At 51.8% G+C, this 13225-nt stretch overlaps 1 protein-coding gene across 1 annotated transcript in view; it reads right to left on the minus strand.

The window, feature by feature from the left end:
• SRMS (src-related kinase lacking C-terminal regulatory tyrosine and N-terminal myristylation sites) overlaps positions 1–13225 on the minus strand; it is a 127597-nt gene that overhangs the window by 11441 nt on the left and 102931 nt on the right. The gene's annotated exons all lie outside the window — the stretch shown is intronic.

Consider the following 13225-nt stretch of genomic DNA (forward strand, 5'->3'; position numbering starts at 1 on the left):
GCGTGCAGAGTGAGTGTGTGCGTGCAGAGTGAGTGTGTGCGTGCAGAGTGAGTGTGTGCAGCAGAGTGAGAGTGTGTGCAGCAGAGTGAGAGTGTGTGCAGCAGAGTGAGAGTGTGTGCAGCAGAGTGAGAGTGTGTGCAGCAGAGTGAGAGTGTGTGCAGCAGAGTGAGTGTGTGCAGCAGAGTGAGTGTGTGCAGCAGAGTGAGAGTGTGTGCAGCAGAGTGAGAGTGTGTGCAGCAGAGTGTGTGTGTGCAGCAGAGTGTGTGTGTGCAGCAGAGTGTGTGTGCGCAGCAGAGTGTGGGTGCGCAGCAGAGTGTGTGTGCGCAGCAGAGTGTGTGCGCAGCAGAGTGTGTGTGCGCAGCAGAGTGTGAGTGTGTGCAGAGTGAGACCACACACATAAGACCGCACACACACATAAGACCGCACACACACATAAGACCGCACACACACATAAGACCGCACACACACATAAGACCGCACACACATAAGACCGCACACATAAGACCACACACATAAGACCACACACGCCACTCTCACCACCACACACTCTCACCACCACACACACTCACCACCACACACACACCACCAGCCGTCACTGCACACTTTCACCGGGCACAAACATCACCAGCCGTCAGTGCACTCTTTCACCGGGCACAAACACCATCAGCTGTCAGTGCAGGTTTTCACCAGGCAACAACACCAGACATCAGTGCACGCTTTCACCAGGCACACACACCTCCAGCCGCCTGTGCACGCTTTTACCAGGCACACACACACATCCAGCCGCCAGTGCACGCTTCCACCAAGCACACACACCACTAGCCATCAGTGCACAATTTCTACAGGCACACATACCACCAGCCATCAGTGCACACATCAATTGTTAACGCATCCACAATTAACTATTGTAGCAATCGCAGTATGGTGCACTTTACTTTTAAACATATTCATCTAAAGCGCAGCATGCCACCATTGCTACAATTCCAATCCAACTCACGTAATTCCACTACACACCACATGCATACACTCCATAACACATGGCTAAAAGACATTGCCATTTACAATGCCATTAGCTCTAACTCAAATAAACCCGAGACCTATTGCATTTCTAATGCTTGTTTTTAAACTCACTAAAAACAGATTCCAGAAGAAGGTTTGGAAGTGTCCTGGATAAATATACAAGTTTTGAGAGTAGGGATATTTTAATGGGATATATTATGCCCATTCAAGAGATTTCGACTGATGCTGTGGAGATCTGAATTCAGAGAGTCGAAAGTCGGGGGGGGGGGAGGGGGGATTGGCTTCATACAGATCTCTTCCTGTGGGTGCAGTGTTAATCTCCAGGCATTTTGTCGAGGTAGAGGCCCAGTGGAATTATGTAGTGGTTTTGAAAGCATCACCCGTCTGTTATGTTCGTGCCTGGTTAAGGATTTCAACATCTTTATTTTGAAGCCTGAGACTGCCTCTAACTGCTCCAAGATGCTGTGTAAGCTAGGAATTGAGATCACTTGGTTTGTGAGTGTGAGAAGGATGCCCTGTATAAATAGGATAACTTTGTGAATGTCTTGGCCGAATTGGAAGGCTGAATTACTTCATCTCGAAGTAGTTTTCTCGAAAGCGGTTCAATCGTTAGGGCAAATAAAATGGGAGATAACGGACAACCTTTGCGGGTGCCTCTGGATACGTATAGAGGGGAGAGATCTCCCAATGTAGTACGATTTAGTGGTTTGGCTTTGGTAATTGTCCAGTTTCATTAGCATTAATTTAGAAAAAAAGTTCGGTTTTAGTAAGATCTGTGCATGAAGCCCCAGCCCCCTGATCAAAGGCTTTGTCGGCCAGTGGCAGCTCCTTGAGGGAGTGCTGCAGGGCGGTGGGACAGGTTGGGGGAGGGGCAGGATGGGGAGTAGTAAACTCCGGCATTCGGCCGGTGTTAAGGTAAATAAATTAAAAGAATTACATTGCGAGCGCTGCATCGCCATTTGGCGTCACAGCGCGCAAAATGTAATTTGTTGTATTTATTTACATAACTCCGGCCGTATGCTGAAGTTTACTATCCACCCCCCTCCCCCCAGCCCAGTCCTATCGCCCTTCAGCACTCCCTTGAGGAGCCACCACTGTCTGCATCCAAGCTTCTCAAGGCAGATAGTAATGTCTTCATTTGTGCGTTTTAAATCGGGTATATCTTCATAAATTGTCAGGAGGTCATCTTTTTGATGATTGGTCAGAATGCATCTCAGAGACATCTAGCTGTAAATTCCTTACCTTAGAATATCCACGTCATCAGGCTGGATCCAGAAGACTTTTGGTCGAGCAATATTTGCGTGCCGGTGGGTGGCGTCGGTCGGCTTCACACAATGTCGTCTAAGCCAGAAGTGACATCCGTGTCACCTATATAGACACCACCTCAGCTTTCTGACGTCAGTTCTTTTCTTTCCGCGCCAGCTAGCGCAGAGCTATGAAGAAACTTACCCTCTGTCACTTTTTTTTCAACGCTCGGTCGCCGATTTTTGATGTGTAGGCTTTTTCCTCGGGCGAAGATATCCGGATTTAAACTGCAGTGCCATGTCGAGGACTAATCCACACTTACAATTTTCTCTGGATCCTGGAGCGCTACCAGACTGTCGTACTCCGACTGGCAGGCGATGGTTCTGTAGTAGGGGTTCTCTGTGTATAGTCATAATCTAGTGATAGTCCCGCTCATGTGCGGGGACCCCGGAGCAATCAAAAATAATCTCTTAAGCGGTCTTCTGTGCAGTCCTGCATAGACACTTAAGAGAGAATCAAAGACAACTATTGCAGCCTATATATGCAATGCTACACTGTCCAGTACTTCAACTAGAAATGCATAGGATATTCCACCAATATCGTATTCAGTACAGTCTGCCCAGTTTCACCCATAGAGAAACTTCCCCCTTCACAAAATCCTTGGAATAATAGAGAGGAAGGGATGGACAGACAAGCCCCCCATAGGCTGCCATTATGTGGCTTAAAAAGGGATACCGTGCCTGTAAGGAAACTTTCCAGAACTCTCTGTATCCCAGAATGCACAGCAACTCCCTTCACTTTCAGTTCTTTTTTCCGGCTCCTGCTAGCAGGACCCTGGAGCATTGAGCTCTCCCTTTTTGGGTGTTTTGTCTAATTGTTTTTGCACTTTTCAAGTGTTAAGAGTTTCACTCGACGTGTTTTTGTTCCTTCTTCACTTTGCTGGAGTTTTCTGGTGAGTTTGGCCACTCTTTTGTCAGATATGCCTTCCTTATTTGACAAAGGTCCTGAGTGTGCCAGGAAGAAGGCCAAATCTGATCCACACAGGGTGTGTATCCTCTGTCTCCCTTCTTCTCATGTCCCTGTGGATTGTGAGATCTGCCAGCAGTTCTCCATCAGGACCCTGAAGGACAGGGAGAAGACTCGGCTCCGAGGACTGGAGCAACGAAGGCAAGATCAACGTGGGTCTGGGCATGGAGAGGCCTCTTCCTCTGCCTGTACTTCGGCCTCTGGGGGGCTCCCCAGGAAAGAGAATGCCAGAAAACGGCCCAGGTCTCCGGCATCCAAAGCGTCAAAGTCGAGAGGGATGACCACCGTCTGCTCCCCGTCTCCCCAGGGCTCTGGGTCGAAGCGACGTCGCCGTTTGACGTCGAGGGGAGTGACGTCGAGCCCTCGGACGAGGTCGACGTCGAGGACCGCTTCGTCGCCGAAACGCCATCTACGTCGTGAAGGGTCTGGAAGGCACCGGCGGTCGGCGTCGAGGCGACTTCGGCATCGACTCGAAGTTAGCTGTCGAGACGAAGATCAACGTCGAGACGAATATCTTCGATGTCGAGAAGAGCAAGATCTTCGATGTCGAGAAGAGCAAGATCTTCGATGTCGAGAAGAGGAAGATCAACGACGTCGAGAAGAGGAAGATCATAGACGTCGAGACGCTCGAGGTCGTAGAGGAGGTCAGCGTCGAGAAGGAGAAAATCGACGTCATGGGGGCGTTCTAAGTCCAGGACGGAGTCCCAGGGCTCTGTAGTCAGCCTTTCCTCAGCTTCCACGAGCCCACGGTCGCAGCGGTGCCGTCACTCGTCCACGAGGAGGTCGGCCTCTAGGTCACCCCCATCAAGTCCGGCGCAGAAAAGGAGAGTGGTAGAGTCTCCGGGCTCGGAGTACTCCCAGGTCTTTTCGCCTTCACGGCCCAGGACGCTTATGCCTCCCCCGTTGCCCAAGGACCCTCCTCCGTGTAATCCTACGCCACCACCACCACCGCCTCCTCCCCCTCCTCATAAGCCTCCTCCACCGCCACCTCCGCCAAGGTCTCTCTCTTTGCCTCATCTCCCGACACCACCTACGGGGCTTCCACGTCCTAGGCTCCCTCCTTTACGGCCAGTGGACAAACCGAGGCCAAGGAGGTCGAGATCTCGCTCCAGGCGGAGGGACAGATCCAGAAGTGACCGTCGTTCTTCCACACGGTCAAGAGGGCGCCACAGGAGGGACCGGTCTAGGTCCCGCCACACAGACTCGTCCAGTGCCCGGAACTATTCGAGTATATTGTCGGACTCCCCTCAGACGAGGGTGTCTCCAGTAGACGACATAGTCTCCTTCCAAGAGGTGTTGTTACGTGGGGCGGCGGAACTGGGCATTACACTCACGGTGCCCACGCCATCTACCTCAGTGATCTTCGAGACCCTGCATAAGAAACAGCTGTCTCGCCCCTTGTTGCCAGGGCTGGAATAACCTGCATTGGAGCTCTTCCTCACCCCTGCCTCTTCAAAATCGGCAACTTCCAGGCTCCAAAGAAATACAGGGCCCCGTTCCTTCGCTCGGACCCTGTACCGGACTCTGTGATAGTGACGGCGGCGAGAAAACAGCACTCCACCGCCCCGTCGTCAACTGAGCCTCCTGACAAGGAAAGACGCTTGATGGACACGGCCGGCAGGTAAGTCTGTGATACGGCTGTGAAGGCCGCGAGTGCCTCGGCTCTGTTGGGCCGTTACGACCGGGCCTTATGGGAGTCCCTGCAGCAGTTCCTGGAACATCTTCCCAAAGACAGAAGGGAGGATTTCCAAGAGATCGTTAATGAGGGGATGATGGTCTCGAACCAGGTGATAAGCTCGGCAGCGGATTCCTCGCTCTTGGCAGCCCACGGGTACTGCCATGTGATCAACCTGCGACGCCACGCCTGGTTGTGTCTAACGTCACTGAAGCCAGAGGCGCAGCTGAGTGTCGCCAACCTACCGTTTTCAGGAGCGACCCTGTTCGGCAAACATGTGGATAAGGAGATGGTCCGCATGAAGGCAGAGGCTGAAACCCTGATGGCTGTCGGGTTGGAGAAGCCGGAGGAACAGAAGAAGACCTTCCGCCCGTTCTAAAGGCGATACAGTGCGCAGGGCAGAGGGCAAGGTCTGCAGGCTGGACAGCAGCAGCAGTACCAATGTCGGCCATTCCAAAAGCGCCAGAGGGGCAGAGGTGGTCAGCAGTCGTCCTCCGCGAACAAGTGCCTGGCCGGGTCTAATCCCTGAGGTGCTACTTCCCCCTCTTCCGTTACCCGCTCCGATGGGGGAAAGCATACAAAATTACTTGGCAGAGTGGAGATAAATTAATCAGGACAAGTGGGTGCTGAATATTGTTTGCAATGGATACAGTCTTCGTTTTCTCAGCCCGCCTCCAGCGATTCCACCGGTTTGCTCACAGTTTCAACTGCGCGAGCTCCAGGCGGAGGCAGATACCCTGTTGCGAAAAAGGGTGATAGAAGACGTCCCTCTGTCTCAAAGGGGAAAGGGTCTTTACTCTTACTTCTTTCTGGTACGCAAGAAAGACAAGAACGAGTTCAGGCCCATTCTGGATTTGCGACATGCAAACAAATGGATTCGCAGGGAAAAGTTTTGCATGCTGTTTTTGCACCAGATTTACCCTCAGCTACAAAGGGAAAACTGGCTTTGCGCGATAGATCTGCAGGATGCGTACTTCCATGTGCCCATTGCACGGAAACACTGGAAGTTCCTGCGCTTCCAAGTCTGCACCAATCACTATCAATACACCGTGCTCCCGTTTGAACTGAAGTCTGCGCCCAGGACTTTTTCAAAGTGCATGGCAGTGGTGGCGGCACACCTAAGAAAGAACAAGGTGTTTGTTTACCCTTACCTGGATGATTGGTTGATAAAAGCCTCCACCTTCCAGGAAGCGCAATTGCACTTCAACAGGACGGCCGTTCTGTTGACCCAGCTGGGGTTGCACATAAACATGTCCAAGTCTGTCCCGACTCCGGTCCAGTGCCTACAGTACTTGGGAGCCTCCATCAATAGGCTGTCAGCAAGCGTGTCTCCTTCGGAGGCAAGACGCTTCTCGATCCTTCGGAAGGCTCAGGCTCTCATTGCTGTTCCATCTACGACAGTGAGGAAGGTGTCTTCTCTACTGGGGTCGATGGCCTCTTGTATCTTCCTCACTCCGCATGCACGCCTACACATGTGGCCGCTGCAGGAATGTCTGGAGGATCAGTGGGACCAAAGGCGAGGGAACTGGGACGACAGGATACGACTATCTCTGCACGCTCAGCAGTCCCTGAGATGGTGGTGTTCAGCAGAGAACCTCCTCAAGGGGTTTCCGTTCCACAAGGACATTCCAGCGCAAACTATCGTGACGGATGCTTCTCTGCACGGCTGGGGAGCGCATTCCGGACAGTTACAGATCCAAGGAATGTGGTCCCTGATGGAGTCCACGTACCACATCAATTTCCTGGAACTAAGAGCTGTTAACTTGGCACTGAAGGCGTTTCATCCGTCCTTCCAGACCAACTCTCTGCTTGTACAGACGGACAATACAACCACGATGTATTACCTCAACAAGCAGGGGGCCTCGAGATCACGCACACTATCACAGGAAGCGCAGGCGATCTGGCACTGGCTGCTAGCCAGCTGACGATAACGGCTATCCATCTGCCAGGTGTGCAGAAGGCTCAGGCGGACGCACTCAGCAGACTGATCCAGGAAAACCACGAGTGGGGTCATAAACGACGACGTGCTCGGAGACGTCTTCGCCAGGTGGGGCACTCCAGATGTAAATCTGTTCGCCACCGCTGACAACAGCAAATGCCAAGACTTCGCATCCAGGTATTACCAGCAGGGGACTCTGTGGAATGCGTTATGGATCAACTGGTCGAACAGCTTTCTGTACGCTTTTCCGCCCATTCCCCTGATTTCGGCGGTGTTTCTCAAGCTGTCCCAATCCAGGGTGCGGATGATCCTCATTGCTCCGGAATGGCCCAGACAGTGATGGTTCACAGACCTTCTTCACCGGTCTCTCCTTCCTCACACAGCTGCCGTGCCAGCCGGACCTTCTCACAAAGTTCGGGGGGCAGATGGTGCACCCCAACCTCTCGTCTTTGAGTTTGGCGGCATTGGCTCCTGAGATAGTGCAATATGGCCATTTGAATCTTCCTGAAGATTGTATGGACATACTGAAGGAGGCTAAGTATCCTTCCACTGGGACTTCCTATGCTTACAAGTGGAAGAGGTTCTGCATCTGGTGCACGTCCAAGAACTATGATCCGACGAAGTGCAAGGAAGATGTCATCCTTCCATACCTCTTGCATTTGGGGCAGTCTGGCCTTAATTTCCAGTCTATTAAGGTTCATCTCGTTTCGCTGACTGCCTAAAGGGAATGCCCTTCACAGACATCCTTCTTCCAGATTCCTGTGATAAAGGATTTTTTGGAAGGCTTGAAGAAAGTGTTTCCTCCTGTTAGGCTTCCTTCGCCTTCGTGGGAACTGAATGTGGTGCTGTCCAGGTTGATGAAGGAGCCTTTTGAACCTATTCATAAGGCTTCGCTGCAGCACCTGCCCTGGAAGGCGGCGTTTCTCGTGGCCATTACATCGGCCTGCAGGGTGAGTGAAATGCAGGCATTGTGTTGCCAGGAACCTTATACGGTATTTCATGCTGCTAAGATTATGATGCATACTCACCCTAAGTTCCTTCCCAAGGTGATTTCTGATTTTCATGTTAACCAGACTATAACTTTACCTACGTTTTTTCAGAATCCTTCCACTCCAGCGGAAAGGTCTCTTCATTCCCTGGATGTCAGAAGATGTGATGTGATAAGCATTTATATAGCACACTACCACTCCAAGGAGCATCTTGGCGCTTAGACTCAAATGCTAAAGTTGGGCGGAAATAGATTTCTCAATCAGGGTGATTAAACCAGCGATTTGCAGACTGAGTCTGGCAGACTATAGATCCATGTCTTGAGGAATTTCTTGAACTTTTTTTCGGGTGTGATAGTACGCAGTTGAGGAGGCAGCGTGTTCCATGTCTTAGCACCTAATACTGCCAAGGACTTTCCTCCCTTTGTAATCAGTTTGAATTTTGGGACATTCATTAAATTGGCTGTGGTGGATCGGAGTTCTCGAGTGGGGTAATATCTGTTAAAATATTTAGACAGGTATAAAGGGCCATGCTTATGAAAAGCCGTAAAGGGTGTTGAAATTCTATCTCCACTATGGGTCGGTCTGGACTGGTCTTGCTACCTCAAAACAGTCCATCTCTAGGTGGATTGTGTCCTGTGTCCAGTTATGTTATCAAAAGGCTAATAAGACCTTAGGGGGTAAGCCTAAGGCTCATTCCACCAGGGGCAAAGTGGCTACAACAGCGTTGCTCCGTAATGTTCCCATTGCATAGATCTGCAGGGCTGCCACGTGGAAGTCGGTCCATACCTTTGCGAAGCACTACTGTCTGGACTGATGCCAGAGCAGATGCTCCGGTTGGGCAGGCTTCGTTACGAAATCTGTTTGCACAGTAGTGGTGTTGTCTTTCTCCTCCACCGCTGGTTTGGTTGTGGGGGATGGGCTTGCCATTCTATTCACTAGATTATGACTATACACAGAGATCCCCTACTACAGAAGTAGTAGTTTCTTGCCTGTAACTCCAGTTCTGTAGTAGGAGTATCTCGGTTATAGTCATAAACGACCACCCTCCTCCCCGGTGGAGAAAAAGATGAAATACTGCATGCTACAGGTCTAGCTTTATACACCTCCAAAAAGAACTGAAAGTGGAGGGAGTTGCTGTGCATTCTGGAATACCGAGAGTTCTGGAAAGTTTCCTTAAAGGCACTGTATACCTTTTTAAGGGGGCTTGTCTGTCCATCCCTTCCTCTCTATCATTCCAAGGATTTTGTGAAGGGGGAAGTTTCTCTATGGGTGAAACTGGGCAGACTGTACTGAATATGATATTGGTGGAATATCCTTTGCATTTCTAGTTGTAGTACTGGACAGTGTAGCCTTGCATGTATAGGCTGCATTATTTGTCTTTAATTCTCTCAAGTGTCTATGCAGGACTGCACAGAAGAACGCTTAAGAGATTATTTTTGATTGCTCTGGGGTCCCCGCACATGAGCGGGACTATTCACTAGATTATGACTATAAAAGAGATACCCCTACTACAGAACTGGAGTTACAGGTAAGAAACTACTCCTTCCAAAGGCTTTGAGGGAGCAGTCCCTAAAGCTGCTTGCGGCCCGGCTTTTGACTCCACGCCGTTGACCTCTGAGGTCTTTTTCCTTGTCGTGAGGAAGATCCTGGCACCACTCTGGGAGTCCCAAGTCCTTCTCCTCTCAATCTAAGTCGTCAGGTAAGAGGCATTAAAAAACAAAAAACAAGAGGTCGAAGCAAGCGTCAATCTCTTGTGTTTTTTTTTATACCTCTTACCTGAGGAGATGATGGATGGAGCGATGAAACTTTTCAGACACACCCCCTAGTCACAGATCTGGGTTGAATTCATCATCATTCTTTAGCTCACTTCACCACCCTTTTTCAGACCACTATATGCAAATAAGCCTTGACCCTGTGCCTCATGGTAAAAGTTCACCCCCCCCCCCCCACTGCCAAGCCATGTCTTCCCTGGACCGGAAACAAGCATCCTGCGACCGGTTTTCGGGTAATACCCCTAATCAGCCAGACTAGCTTGAATCCAATGGCAAAATGAGCCCCTGGTGGCGAGAAGGGCAGCCAAGGTCCTAAACATTCAGCTGTCTTCGGTGGAAGTCAAGGCGAACATCTGGTCCTTGTTCCTGCAGCTGGAAGTCTCCTCTGAACCCTCCTGCCTTTCAACGAGGACTTTACTGATGTCCTTCAGGGAACCTGGTCCAAGCCCAGCACAGGAGCTCCTGTGACTAGGACAGTCGCCCCTTGCCATCGCCCTTCTCCAGGTGACCCAAAATTCCTTCGCAAACCACTCTACCCCAGAGAGCTTGTTGGTCCAGGCTTAAACCTCACAAGACTCGTTCCATTCCACAAATTTGGACAGGCAATCCACGAGGTTGAATATTTGGGACAATAGGACTTTTCTCTTCCGACAGCCTTGCATTTCACTCAGTGAACACTGCATAACTAATAGGAGAAGGAGCACTATCTTACTCTAATAGTCAGTGAGATAGGCTAGATCATTGTAGTCACATCACTTACAATATCAATTAATCCATCCAACAAAACCAAGTGTTAGAAAGAAAAGCCAAAAATTAAGCAACAAGATATCTTATATGTTAAGATGGACAGAAATGTACTCAGGCGGCTGGTTGCCGCCTGCTGTTTAAAAGACTATAGTCCACAAAATGCAAGAACCCATTCGTTCAAGTAAATTAAATATCTCTTACCGCCGAAATTCAGCTGATCTAAAACATTTCAATTAATGTAGTGTTGTGGTGTTCTCCTGAGGGGGCGCCATTAAAAACAAGCATTTACAATGCAATGGTCTCGGCATCATTAAAGGTAGAGCTATTGGCATTGCTCATGACATTTTTTTTTTCTTTAAATCATAAATAAATGGCTTTGTCATTTACATTGTCAATACACACCACTCTGCACTCAACTGCACTCACCTGCACTGCACTCAACTGCACTCACCAGCACTGCACTGCACTCGCCTGCACTGCACTCAACTGCACTCACCTGCACTGCACTCAACTGCACTCACCTGCACTGCACTGCACTCAACTGCACTCACCTGCACTGCACTCACCTGCACTCACCTGCACTGCCCTGCACTCACCTGCACTGCCCTGCACTCACCTGCACTGCACTCACCTGCACTGCACTGCACTCACCTGCACTCACCTGCACTGCACTCAACTGCACTGCACTGCACTGCACTCACCTGCACTGCACTCACCTGCACTGCACTCACCTGCACTGCACTGCACTCACCTGCACTGCACTCACCTGCACTGCACTTACCTGCACTGCACTCACATGCACTGCACTCACCTGCACTCACATGCACTGCACTCACCTGCACTGCACTGCACTCACCTGCACTGCACTCACCTGCACTGCACTGCACTCACCTGCACTGCACTGCACTCACCTGCACTGCACTGCACTCACCTGCACTGCACTCACCTGCACTGCACTGCACTCACCTGCACTGCACTCACCTGCACTGCACTCGCCTGCACTGCACTCGCCTGCACTGCACTCGCCTGCACTGCACTCGCCTGCACTGCACTCACCTGCACTGCACTCACCTGCACTGCACTGCACTCACCTGCACTGCACTCACCTGCACTGCACTCACCTGCACTGCACTCACCTGCACTGCACTCACCTGCACTGCACTGCACTCACCTGCACTGCACGCACCTGCACTGCACGCACTGCACTCACCTGCACTGCACTCACCTGCACTGCACTCACCTGCACTGCACTCACCTGCACTCCACTGCACTGCACTCACCTGCACTGCACTCACCTGCACTGCACTCACCTGCACTGCACTCACCTGCACTGCACTCACCTGCACTCCACTGCACTCACCTGCACTGCACTGGACTGCACTCACCTGCACTGCACTCACCTGCACTGCACTCACCTGCACTGCACTCACCTGCACTGCACTCACCTGCACTGCACTCACCTGCACTGCACTCACCTGCACTGCACTGCACTCACCTGCACTGCACTCACCTGCACTGCACTCACCTGCACTGCACTCACCTGCACTGCACTCACCTGCACTGCACTCACCTGCACTGCACTCACCTGCACTGACCTGCACGGCACTCACCTGCACTGCACTGCACTCACCTGCACTGCACTCACCTGCACTGCACTCACCTGCACTGCACTCACCCGCACTGCACTCACCCGCACTCCACTGCACTGCACTCACCTGCACTGCACTCACCTGCACTGCACTCACCTGCACTGCACTCACCTGCACTGCACTGCACTGCACTGCACTCACCTGCACTGCACTGCACTGCACTCGCCTGCACTGCACTCACCTGCACTGCACTCACCTGCACTGCACTCACCTGCACTGCACTGCACTGCACTGCACTGCACTCACCTGCACTGCACTCGCCTGCACTGCACTCACCTGCACTGCACTCGCCTGCACTGCACTCACCTGCACTGCACTCGCCTGCACTGCACTCGCCTGCACTGCACTCACCTGCACTGCACTCACCTGCACTGCACTCACCTGCACTGCACTCACCTGCACTGCACTCACCTGCACTGCACTCACCTGCACTGCACTCACCTGCACTGCACTCACCTGCACTGCACTCACCTGCACTGCACTCACCTGCACTCCACTCCACTGCACTCCACTCACCTGCACTGCACTGCACTCACCTGCACTGCACTGCACTCACCTGCACTCCACTGCACTCGCCTGCACTCCACTGCACTGCACTGCACTCACCTGCACTGCACTCACCTGCCCTGCACTCACCTGCACTCACCTGCACTGCACTGCCCTGCACTGCACTCGCCTACACTGCACTCCACTGCACTCACCTGCACTGCACTCACCTGCACTGCACTCACCTGCACTGCACTGCACTCACCTGCACTGCACTCACCTGCACTGCACTCACCTGCACTGCACTCACCTGCACTGCACTCACCTGCACTGCACTCACCTGCACTGCACTCACCTGCACTGCACTCACCTGCACTGCACTCACCTGCATTGCACTCACCTGCACTCACCTGCACTCACTACTCTGCACTCACTACTCTGCACTCACTACTCTGCACTCACTACTCTGCACTCTGCACTCACTACTCTGCACTCTGCACTCACTACTCACTACTCTGCACTCACTACTCTGCACTCTGCACTCACTACTCACTACTCACTACTCTGCACTCACTACTCACTACTCTGCACTCACTACTCACTACTCTGCACTCACTACTCACTACTCTGCACTCACTACTCTGCACTCTGCACTCACTACTCTGCACTCACTACTC

This window comes from Lissotriton helveticus, chromosome 7 (genome assembly GCF_964261635.1).
Source record: "Lissotriton helveticus chromosome 7, aLisHel1.1, whole genome shotgun sequence".
NCBI classification, from domain to species: Eukaryota; Metazoa; Chordata; class Amphibia; order Caudata; family Salamandridae; genus Lissotriton; species Lissotriton helveticus.